General features: G+C 60.1%; 1 protein-coding gene across 4 annotated transcripts in view; it reads left to right on the top strand.

The window, feature by feature from the left end:
* Positions 1 to 3,578: 3,578 nt before the first annotated feature.
* The window catches only part of AHDC1 (AT-hook DNA binding motif containing 1), a 64,984-nt gene continuing 56,446 nt past the window's right edge, over positions 3,579 to 12,116 (top strand). For 3 of the 4 annotated variants that reach the window (XM_043909406.1, XM_043909405.1, XM_043909407.1), the window contains exons 1-2: positions 3,618 to 4,041; positions 4,288 to 4,385. The gene's annotated coding sequence lies outside the window, so the exon portion shown is untranslated. Of the gene's footprint in view, positions 3,598 to 3,617; positions 4,042 to 4,287; positions 4,386 to 12,116 lie in introns of those variants that run through there. The other variant, XM_043909408.1, reaches the window with a different exon arrangement.

Here is a 12,116-nt window from a genome sequence, read left to right as displayed (position 1 = left end):
ACAATCCAGACCTTTCCTGGGGGTAGCTCCAAGAATGAGGCCAGCCCCAGAACTTCTGTAGTCAGAGAGGACAGTGCCCATTCCTACCCAAGGCTCACTTCACTTTGCCCTTTCCAGGAGCTCCAGGGGCCTGGTCCAGGCTGCTGTGACCTCTCAGTTATTGCTATTATATGGCTCAATAATCCCCCAGTATGCCGGTGCCAGTTTTTCAAACTGCTTTCATATCCATGTGTTTAGTAAATCTTCTCAACAGCCTTGCCTGTAACACAGAGAAGGGGTTACTCTCAGTTTTACACATGTGGAAATGGAGACTCAGAAAGTTAAGGACACACAAGCAAAAGCAGAATCAGAACCAGGTCTGGAGAATTCCCTGGCTGTCCAGTGGTTAGGACTCCATGCTTCCACAGCAAGGGGTCCAGGTTCAATCTTTGGGAAGGGAACCAAGATCCTGCAAACTGCTCAGCACAGCTGAAAAATAAAAAGAACCAAGTCTGTCTGCTTCCTATTCCACATGCCCTCCAAATCCTTAGGCCCCACAACTTTTAGACCCTTTGGACTCTTACTTCTATCTCCTAGGTCTAGCTACACAACACCTTCTGCTTATACGGAGACAAAAGTGGTTGCAGTGAGCTGAACCTAGAAAGGGATGATTTAGGTTCTTCCTTTCCTTCAAGTCTGCTTTCTCTGGGAGCTTACAGCTACCCTGCCCAGTCTGTGGTGACTCCAAATGCTGTTTTTAAAGACTGGGTAGCCCCCAGTCCATCCTAAAGGACATCAGTCCTGAATATTCATTGAAAGGACTGATGCTGAAGCTGAAACTCCAATACTTTGGCCATCTGATGCGAAGAAGTGACTCATTTGAAAAGACCCTGATATTGGGAAAGAATGAAGGCAGGAGAAGGGGACGACAGAGGATGAGATGGTTGGACGGCATCACCGACTCAATAGACATGAGTTTGAGTAAACTCATGAGTTGGTGATGGGCAGGGAAGTCTGGCGTGCTTCAGTCCACGGGGTCACAGAGACTCGGACAGGACTGAGCGACAGAACTGAACTGAGACCCCTTCAGACTAGGCTGATAAACAGATATAGCAATTGGACACTAGGTGGCAGCAGCCACCCACAGGAAGACTTTGCTTGAGTTTGGAGAGGACCCCCCCCCCAATACAAATTATTTTTTTTCCCCACAATACAATTTAAAGAGGCTCCAAGAAAAAGACCGGCCCCCAGGTGCCTGGGAAACCCTGTAGCGCTTGGTTTCCAGCGATGCCCAACACCTTGGGGGCCAAGAGCACCCAGCCTCCCTGGGAAGGGGGCTGCTCAAGCAGACTGGGGTGGGAGGGGTTTGCATGGACAACCCTACCTAACTTCTATTCCCCTCTCACTTACAGAGCCATGGGCCCTACTAATCTTGGCCCCTGTACCTCATCACCTAACCTCTCCTCTCCTGGATTTCCCAAATTCCTCTTCATCCCACCCCACCTGGGGCTCCCTATCTCCCAGAAGCCATCCTGTATTGCCCCCCAATTCCCTCCTCAAACTTGATTCAGCTTAGGTGGGGTCTTCATGCCCTGGGGCAGAGTCTAATAGGTAAGGATGTTGTGAGGGTATAAAAGAAAGGGGAACCTGGGCCTCTCTGAGCCTCCCCACTGCTAAAGTCTGACTGGTGGGGGACCAGCTGGGGCAGGATGCCAAAGCCTCAGCTATTTGTGATACCTTTAGGTCAGGCTTGGGAGCTGCAAAGGGCCCCTAATGACTTTAACCATTGCTTTCGTTAATATCTGATCTTACAATGGTCCCCATTCAATGAATAAATCTTTGAACCCAGGGCTTGCCTGTAAGGAGAAGCTGCTCCCAAATGGGGGCCTCTGCGACTGGTCAGCAGCCCCATGATGCCAGATCAATAGATGGAACTATTTAGAGCCCTAGACCTCTCCCATGGCTGTGGTGCGTCCAGTCCCTGCAAAGGGCCAACAGAGTGTCCCCCAGATCCCCCCCCCCTTTTTTTGTCTTAGAGGAGGGGCTTGGGAAGGGTGGAGGTGTAGGGAAGGTGGTGACAGGGAGCTGCCATTGGCAAAACGACACCACCTGCCTTTTGTCACACGCTGGCCATCACCTCGTATCACCCCGCAGGGCCAAAGGAAGAGTCCAAAACAGGTGGGCCAAGGACAAAGGCACTGCTGAAGGGACTTTAGACGTGGGGCAAGACAGAAAAAGCCAGCCGACATTGGACAAAGGAATGTCAGACACCCAGATGAAGCGGGACTAGCACAGGACCAGTCGGGGCCGGTGTTGGTAGACGCAGGGGACAAGACAGCCACCATGCATTATTCATCTCCGTGTCCCCTGTGAGCCCTGCACACCTCAGTTAACATTTGTCGAATTGAAGTGCCAAGGGAGGACACACAGACGCAGGGAGAGAAGGTCAGATGGAGAGCTGGGGAGTCACAGCTCCCCGCCTGACCCAGAGGTTAAGCAGTGAGCTTTGGAATAGAACAGACCCTGGTCCAGGCGGGCTCTACCAACTTCATCAGTAGGGGTCATGGGCCTCAGGGCCCTCATCTCTAAAATGGAAATGAGAACAAAATCATTCTACCAGGTCTTTGCAGGACTCAAGAGCCCTGTGGTGATCAGGAGTGGCAGCACCAGTTCTCCTTCTTGGGCTATCCAGAGACCTCTCCTTGGTAACCAGGCCCTGGCAGTGCACATTCCCATCTGTGGGGATAGGCCAGGCAGGGGGCCGGGGCTAGGGGCTGGATAACAGATGTGACCTGCAGAGGAGGTAGGTGAAAGCGCTGAGTCCAGCCCCCTGGGCACAGCAGGAGCTCTGGACTGTTGAATCTGAATGCTGCTTCCTGACACCAGGAAGAAGTTCAGTCGAATTCAGGAAGGCAACGGTTGTGTGTGTGTGTGTGTGTGAGAGAGAGAGAGAGAGAGAGAGATCGGTAGAGAATCCAGGACTTCATGCTCTTGTCTTCCTCGGACTTCTAGAAAAACTAGTCTGGTGGGGGTGGCTAAACCCAGGGCTCAGAACTTGAGATTGGGGGTCCCTGAGTGAGGAGGAGGAGGTGCGGGCGGGCTTTGAGTTTTCTGGAGCAGCCCTCTCTCCATCAACCCTTGCTCTTTACTCAATAGGAAACCTTCCCTGAAGGGAGAACGCCTCCAGGTTCAGGGAGCCAGCCGTCTCCTCTTCCCGCTTCCCCTCTCGTTTAATTGGGACGCCCCCAGAAAGTCTCAGGCCCTTTTAGCTAATCCCTCGATTCCCCCATTCTACTCTCTTTACATTCTCAGACCCCGCCCCTTCACTCCCACCCGCAACCTCCGCTCCGGCCAGAGACCCCCGCGGGGGGACGAGGAACGTGGGAAACGTTGGCGATCCTTAGGGAAGGACGCAATCCCCCTTTGGGTAAAGAGGACGCGCGCCCTCGCCCAAGCGGCTCGGGCGCCGGGTGCCCCCCGCGGGCTCCCGGCCGCGCCGTCGGAGCTGCCGGCGCCGCCCCGCCCGCCCCGCGCGCGGAGCGGCCGAGGCGGGGACTACAAGTCCCGGCGAGCCGCGCGCGCGCTCCCCCCTGGGGTTCCGGATGGTGAGCGGCGAAGGTAAGGCGAGCTCGCAGAGGCAGCGGCGGCGGCGGCGGGGACGGAGAGAGGCAGGCAGGCAGGCGGGCAGGCAGGGCGAGAGACGGCGAGGGGAGGGAGCGAGCGAGGCAGCCCAGACAGACAGACAGGCGGGCGGGCGGGCAACGCGAGCCACCCGCCAGGCTGCGCTCAGCCCCGCTCGCCGCGGAGAGAGCAGAAGGCAGGAGGAGGGAGGGGAGGAGGGGGAGGGAGGGAGAGAGGGAATCCAGCTACCACCACCCAAAGCCAGCGTCTGCTTTCTGTCCTCATTTCCTTTCCCACCCAGCTCTGAGAGCAGAGAAAGGCAGAGGGAGCGAGAGATTGAGACAGTCAGAGGGACAGACAGACAGCCAGAAGAGAGCGGGAGGGAGGAGGGCGGAGGAGGAGGAGCAGGAGGAGGACTACGCGGGGCGCGTTCCCTCCCAGGTTTGCAATTGGGGGGGGTGGGGGCGGGGGTGTCCAGGGCTGTGAGAGTGTGTGCGCGGTGGTGGTGGTGGGGGGAGCAAGGGGGGCGCAGAGAGAGAGCGAAGGAGTGATCGAGGTTGGGGGGCGCCGCGGGAGCTGGGGGGCCGGGTCCAGCGGAGTTAGCGGCGGAGAATGTGAGCCGAGGCGCAAGCCATGCTGTCAGCAACGGCGGGCGGCTCAGGGCTCCTCCACGACTCCTCTCCCCAGCTGCCGGGCGCCCGCATCGCTGCCGCCGCCGGAAGACAGACGCCCCCCGAAGCCCCTCGCCTGGCTCGGACCCACGGAGCCGGCAGCCCAGCACTCCGGTGAGTGGCGCCTCCTCCCCAGCCCTAGACCCCCGCTGGGGACCGGCCGGCCGGGCTCTTTTGTGCAGCGCACCGGGGGGGCCCCGCGCCCCCTCCGCGCGCCCCGGTCCGGTCCGCCGGACCCCGTGGCTGCGGTGCCCGCGGTGCGATCGGTCTTTGTTTCCACCGGGGCCCGCGGCTCGGCTGGGCTCGGCTCGAAGCCTGGCAGGCAGCGCCGGGAAGGGGGAGGGGGAGGTGGACGAGAAGGGGGGGGCGGGGAGGGGGGGTTCTCGGGTTTCCTGGCCGCCCCGCGGCTCCCCCGGCTCGGGGGCGAGGTGCGCGCCCAGCGCTGCCGCGCGCCCCCTCCTCCTTCCCCCTCCCTCCGTCTTTGGATTTAAAACTGCAATTTGCTCTCCAGCTTGCTGAGAATGTGGGGGGGTGGGTGAAGGGGGGGGGACCGTGGGAGCGGAGAACAAGGCTGGATTTTAGGAACGGCGCTGGGAAAGGGGGAGACTGCGGAGGGGAGGAGCCCCTCCCCTCCAACCCCCAAATCCCAAGGTTCCGCTTGTGCTCTGGGAGTTGAGGGGCGGGGACCTAATGACCCGGAGGGGGTGTGGGGCGGAGGAGGGATTTGGGGGCGGCCGGGGCCGGAGGGGTTGGGCCGCGTGCCCGGTTACCTGGCGAACAAAGTCGGCTCACTTTTGCATAAATAAATAAATAATCGCCCATCAATGCGTTTCCTCTGAGGCTCTGATTGAATCGGGGCCCCCTCTTCCCCAGGGGGTGGGGTGCTGAGTGACAGCTGTCAGCCCCCTGGGCCAGTCGCTGGGGGGTGAATCGCTGAATCCCTCCGCTCGCTCCGGGCGCATTCCCCTGCTGGGTCTTGGTCCCCGGGCAGAGCCAGAGGGGTAGGGGGCTGGCTCCGAGTCTAGGAAATAACCTTGTTTCCTGTTCTACAGGAAAAGGGACAGCAACCCGGAGAGTTTGGGGGCTGGGGATGAAGACTGATGGGAGCCGGAGGGGTTCCCCAGCAGCCTGACCCCCCAGCCTCCTGCCAGGCGCAGGGGCCGGCCGAGGGAGGAAGGATGTGGGCCTTGCTGGCCCGAGGCGGGAGCTGGGGCTGTCCCCGAGGCGGGCAGCGGGCACCGAGAGGGAGGAGGGAGACAGAGAGCAGCGGGGGCGGGAATTCTCTACCGCAGACCCTGGGGGCCGGGGCCAGATGTGGAGGGGTGGGGAGTCCCCCCTCCCTGCTAGCTTGGGGGCCCCGGGGGCTGGGCTGGGAGGGGCTGAGCCTGGTGCCCTGGGTTCTGCACCAAGTGCCTGACTGGCAGGGCCAGCTGAATTTGGGCCCAGGCGTCACCCTGGGAGGCAGGGCCAGCCTGCACCAGCCTGGTCCCTGAGCACAAGGAGGGACCCTTGGGGGGCCTATGCCTGTCTGGCTGGGCAGGCGTTTCCCGCCGGACCAGTTGGTGTCAGGCGGGACTTGGCCCCAGCTCCCTGGGCAGAGCTCAGGGTGTGAGGACAAGCTTTGCCTCTGGGTCAGGGTGGCCACATTTTGTCCGCTGCTGCTGCTGCTGCTGCTGCTGCCGCCGCCGCCACTGCCGCCACCGGCGGGGCGGGGGCATGTGCCCGGGCCTGGGCAGAGTCCTGCCAGGAGCATTTGGGGTGTTTCTATTGTTGGCTTGTTCCTGTTCCGTGTGGCCCGGTGTGTGTAGCTGTGTGAGCTGGGGCTGTAAGTGAAAGATTACCAGTCTGTCCACCCCCCCACCCACACCCCCCATACCACCACCCCCCCCTCCCCAGCTGCCCGTCGTCAGGGGCAGGCTGGGTTGTGGTGGTGAACTGTGGGGGACCCCCCCAGGTGGCATGTGCCTGCAGCTTGCCATCTCCCTCCTTTGAACAGATGTATATTTATTTTTATAGTAATGGAAAATCAAACTGGATAGTAAGTTGAATTCATTTTTTTTTTCTCTTCTGCTGTGTCAATAGTTGGAATAACCCCCAGAGACTTCTTGCCCCAAAGCTCCCACCCTCCAGAGGTTGCAGAGATCAGTGAGGGCATGAGCTTTGGGGGACCAGTGGGCACCAGTTCAAACTGGTGATTCTTGTCCCTCTCTGGCATTGGGGCAGGTGCCCAGGTGGGCAGGCATCTCCCCCTCCCCAGGCATCCCCCCCACCCCTACTCCCCCAGTGTAGTCTGTCCTTTAGGCCACCTCCTTGGTCAGCGCCTAAGCTGTGCCCAAGCCCTCAGGGGACGTTCTCCTGGTGGGCTGTCTCCCCCTTCCTGGGCTCCTGGCCCACGTGCTGATATTTATTTTCTGTAGTAAAATCCATTTTTAATGCCGTTACTTTTGAAATAATATAGAGAGAAACAAATGTGATGTGTTTAAGTTGCCCTCTGTGAGTTTTTAATGTGATCTATGGCTGAGGTAGTGATGGAAGGAGCTGTTGGGCTTGGAGGAATTTGGTGTCATAAAGAAAAAGAGCTTACTGTTTATTATGTTTGCTGGCCTGGGGGGTCTGGAACAGGGTCGTGGGGGCCAAGAGCCCCAGCACCCCCAGGTGCTGTGATGGACAGCCGTGCTTCTCAGTTTGGAGGTGTGTGGTTTCCAGGACTCTTTTGCCTTGCTCCCCAGCCCTTGATGGGGCCTTTGGTGAGGGGGCCTGGGGCCTGGGGGCTGGGGGATTTGTCCCCCCCCCCACAATTCCACCCGGTTAGATTTTGGCTGAGAGGCTTCTGGAACCCCCTGCTGAGCTAAGTGGAGGTGTGTTGTAGCGAGGATGGATTTGGACTCTCAAGGAGATTAAGAGATGGGATCTTGACCTGCTTGGTGTGCCTGTGCCGGAGGCTTGAGGGGCAGACAGTCCCTGGCAGAAGACCCTTTTTTGAGGGGGGTAAAGCTGCTGTGGACCAGCAAAGCCCCCAAGGGACTTTGCTGGTTTTCAGGTCAGCCTGGAGCACTGGCTGGAGCCACTGCCTCCTGTCGCTTCTGTTCCCCATTGGACAGGGGCTTCCTCCAGGCAAACCTGACCCCCTCCACTTCCCCTCTTCTCAGCTCTGCCCCACCCCAGGGCAACTTTTTTTTTTTTTGGTTTGTGGAATACAGAGCGCTGTGTCTCATGCCAGCCACCCAAGACCACAGGGTGCCCTGCCTTCTTCGTACCAGATGCCCAGGCGCTTCTGGTCTGATTCGTGAGGTCAAGCAGACTCGCTATTATGGGATGGAGCCCAGCTCCGTTGCTGGGTCCCCTGGGTCTCTTGGGACAGAGCTGGGGAGGGGGAAGCCAGGATGGGGTGGAGCTGGGAACTGAAGACAGGGGGGAGCAAGGGCAACATTGTTGCTAATGTCAGCAGATGGGCCCCCCAGGGAGAGAGCTGGAGTTGGGGGAGGTGGGGAGGAAAGAGACCCAGTCACAGGCGAGGTGAAGAGAGGGAAAGATGGTGATGGGGTGGGGGGGAGCGGGCAGAGGGGGAGCAGAGAAAACAGTCAGGAAGAGCCAGGAGCAAACCCCAGGAGACGGGCATCCAGGCGACCTAGAAGGCCTAGGTGTGTGCCACTCCCCACCTCAAAGCCCGAAATGAGCGGGCACTTGAGAGCCTCTTGCCCAAGATCAAATGCTGCTAGGATTGTGTTTGGAGAGGAGACAAGCAAATGTCTCAGGGAAGAGGGAGGAGGACAGACAGGTGGGAGGGGGAGAAGGGAGGACTCCCACAGGAGGAGGAAGAACGGGGAGACCGGGGGATTCCAAGGGTCACTAGACTGAGGTTGCTGCCCCACGCAGGGTCTCCCCACTGCTTTGCCCAGATGTCTGCGGATGGAGCCTGGCTCTTCTTTGGACATGGGGGCGGGGCCGGAGGCAGGTACAGCGCCCCACAGGTTGTGGGCGCTCTGCGCCAGGAGGCATCGGGCTTTTAAAAGCAGGGAACATCAGGAACATTAGAGGCAGCAGGGTGCCATGCAATTGCATCCCCCCCTCCTTGTTTGAGGGGAGGAAACCCAGTCTAGAGAGCACCCCCTAGCCCCTGCTTGCCAGGGGTCAGAGGCGGCAGAGCCAGATCTGGGACCTAGGCTCTTTCCCTCCACCTCTCTGTAGTTAGAGAGTTGGAACAGCTGCAGGGGGGCCTCCTGGGTGTGCAGGGGGGGGCCAGAGCCTGGGGAGAGGAGCAGGCGGGCACCCTTGTGGCCAGAGCCCCCCCAGGGGAGGGGGAGGCGCCGCTGCCGGGAGAGAGAGAGAGAGGGAGGGGAGAGAGGAGGGAAACAGTGAGTCAGGCTTCCAAGAGCTGAGGATGAGAGAGCCAGAGCTGGGAGGGAGAGGGCAGGGAGCGCTGCTCCGAAGCGAGGAGAGGGAGGGGGCCCAGCCAGGGGCAAGGAGAGCTCTGGAGGGAGGGAGCCAGCCCCTGGCCCCGGCCCAGCGGCAGGGCTGCGCAGGGCTGTGCGCCCTGCGGAGGGTGCAGCCAACATGGACTCTGCCCACAGTGGGTCAGGAAGGAGCCAGGTCCTGCCCCTGCGGGGCCCTCTCGTCATCTGTGACCCCACCCCAGGGTCTCAGGAGCTCCTGACTGTGTCGTCCCCTTCCCTTCCTCGGTTTCCCCATCTAGCGTGAGATCAGGACCGTGAGCTCTTCTCAGAGAGGTAGTAGGGGAACAGAGACTCCTGAGAGGGGTCTGAGGGCTACCTCCTGCAGCCGCTGGATTCCTGCCGGGGACCCTGTTGGAGGCCGCTGCCAGTCAGCGTAGGGGGCAGGTCTCTGGAGTGGGGCTCCTATTAAGCCTTCTTGAGTCGCTGGGCCACAGAGTGGGGTGTTAGGCTGTGAGTGCTGGGGGGGGGCAGTGTGTGTATATGTGGGTGTGAGGTGCTGGGCTGGCCGTGGTAGGTGGACTGCCTGGGGTCTCTTGATGACCAGTGCCTCGACACAGCCACGATCTCTACATGTCCAGAACCAACCTCCATTTGGGGAAGGGGGGAGACATTCAAGTGATTTCCACCCACCCCCCACCCCCAACTCTGCCTGCCATATCCCTGTGGGTCAGAGGCTCTAGGGCAGAGTGGAGGTGGAAATGACCCCTGTGGAGCTGATGAGAACTGCATGTGCAGCCCCTCATGTCGTATCTGGAGCTGGGACCAGAACTGGAGGGGTCCCCAGGGACTGCTGGGAAGGGCGGCGAGGCGGGGAGGAGCCCCCCTCCCACCCAGTTGACAGGAAGCTGCGGCTCCAGCCCCTTTTTTACCCAAGGCCTGGCGTCCCCCAACCCTTCCCTCCTGGATCCCCCGGTGTCTCTTGCATGGGCGAGGGGATGAGGAAGGTGGGCATAGAAGCTTCCTCTCCTCCAGGGCCTGGCTTTGGGGGGGAAATGGTGAAATGAGGGCAAAGTGAGGCCCCCTGCCTCCTCTTTACACACACACACACACACACACACACACAGAGACACACACAGACTCAGCTGCAGTGAGGCCCTGCTTTCTCTCCTCTCTGCTCTGGGGTCCTTGGCTTGGGAGCCCAGGGGAGGGACCGCTTCTGCAGCTGGCTGGCCCCGAACTCCCAGCTCAGCCCAGCTGCTACTGAAGCTTCCAGAAGCTGCGGCTCTGCACCCCCCCTCCCTACCCTATGAGCCAGAAGAGGCCTTTGCTGACCTGGGGGAGGGTGCCTTGGTGAGTGAGCGGGTACCCTCCAAAGGACTCACACAGACAACCAGACAGATGGGTGGTGAAGCAGATGGACACAGACACCCACGCACAGGCAGGCGGAGAGAGACGGACAGATGGACCAGGACAGGGAGAGACGGACAGACAGAGGTGCTGGCAGAGAGAGGAGTCAGAAACATGGAAGGGTCTGGGGAGAGAGAAACAGACAAGAGACTTGGAGACAGGGAGATCCAAGGAAAGAGACAAGGTGACTGAGATGGGAGAAGGAGAGATACGGGGAGAGAGTGAGAGGCAGGAAGAGATAAAGAGAGGGGGAAACCCAGACTGAGAGAAAGAGAGAGAGGCTGGAGGCTGCAAACCACAAACAAGGATTTGATGAGAATCTGGAAGGTGTTTTCTCCTGCTTCCCTCCCCAAACCCCCAGGCCAGCCAAGTCTCCATTCCTTCCACCCCCAGCTCAGTTTCCAGCTGCTAAAGAGGTCAGGGAGGGGGAGAGAGAGGAAGAGAAAAAGAAACACACACACACTGGCCAGATCCCAGAGACCCTCCCTGCTGATCTCTTTGTGGGGGCAGGGAGTCTCAGAGGGCACCTCTCCTGGCCCTGACCCCTATTCACAGATGTACATATCTCTTGTCTCAGGAAGTGTTCCAGAATCCTCCCCACTCACTGGGTGTGTGTCTCTTCATATAAGTGCACCCCCCGCCCCATACTCATACCTGTCCACACAGGCCTGGCCTCACACACACTCACAAACACATGTTTTGTGGCTCTCACACTCCTCTTGAATCTCACAAACAGAACCCAGTGAACTTGTCCCTGGGCTTCTCACCCACACGGGCAGTGACACCCAGGACTGATCGTGGGTTCTCAGGACCTGTTCCTACCCCCGTACACAGTCACCCCACAGCAGAGAGAGGACCCTTTCTGGAGGGGAAGATCAGGGGTCCCAGGAGCCATGGTATTGTGGGGGCAGCGGAGGGGGTTTACCCCCAACTCTGAGTTGGCTGGCTGGAGTGGAGGCCCTCTGAGCTGGTGGGAGCCCTCCTGGGAAGTGACAAGGCCTGTCCTGAACACTGATCAGCTGGCTGGTGTGAAAGAGCTGAGAGTTGGTGAGAGTGTGTGTGCGTGTGTGCACATGTACAAACCTGGGCACGTACATGCAGGTGTAAGGGATGGTGAGTGTCTGTTACGGTGTGTGTGAGAGACTGAATGCACGTGAGATGGGCTATGGGTGTGACAGGGAGATCCGAGGTGCGTGGCGTGTGGGTGTGATCACTACTTGTCAGGTATATATGTGTGTAGGCATGTATATGTGACAAGTGTGTGTGGTCGTACCTGGCTTTGCAGCATGGGGTGGGGTGTGATGGGCGCGTGCATGCAAAGGACTGGGACCCTGGGCCGCAGGTTCTGCAGATGTGAAGGTGTGGGGGCTGTGTGTGCGGGAGTGTAGGCAGGGTACATGTGTGAGGGGTAGCTGCCTGTGTGAGCCTCTGAGCGTGGAGCCTGGCTCGGAGGGAGGGCTGTTTTCCAAGGCAAGGCCGCCGCCATGAACACAGGCGAAGAAGGGGCTCCAAGGCGCACAGTCGGGCGCTGACCCACACAGACGTCCAAGGACAGACCCTCCCCTGCCCTCTCTCCCGGCATCAGTGGTTTTCAGAGGAGCCTCCGGGAGGGCTGTTTTCTCTGCAGAGCCCCCAGCCCCCAGCCTGTGTCTCTTCAAACACAGCAATGCCCTCCAGGCAGCTTTGTGGAGGCTCCTGCCTCGACCATCTGAAGGCAGATGGGTGGGCTGGGATCCGCTGCCGCACCCCCCCCCCAACCCTGGGGAGCGAGGAGGCGGCTCTGCTCCTCCGGCCTGGCCGGGCACAGGCTGATACAGATGGACAGCCGGTCTCAACACCCCCACAAGGGGGTCTGAGGGCGGGCAGGCACCCCCCTCCCACCCCAGCAGAGGGGTTCCAGCAGCAGACAGCCCCCAGGTGGCTGCAAAGGCCAGGACTCTGCCCTTCACCTCCTCAGAGGGGTACCCCACCTCACCCTTCAGCCCCCCCCAACCTGTCGGGGCAGCCGGGGGGGGACCCAAATGCAGCCCCCTCACGCCTCCTG

The sequence above is a fragment of the Cervus elaphus genome, chromosome 8 (genome assembly GCF_910594005.1).
Source record: "Cervus elaphus chromosome 8, mCerEla1.1, whole genome shotgun sequence".
Taxonomy (NCBI): Eukaryota; Metazoa; Chordata; class Mammalia; order Artiodactyla; family Cervidae; genus Cervus; species Cervus elaphus.
The sequence above is the reverse complement of the archived record's forward strand: the minus strand, read 5'-3'. Positions and strand labels throughout refer to the sequence as shown.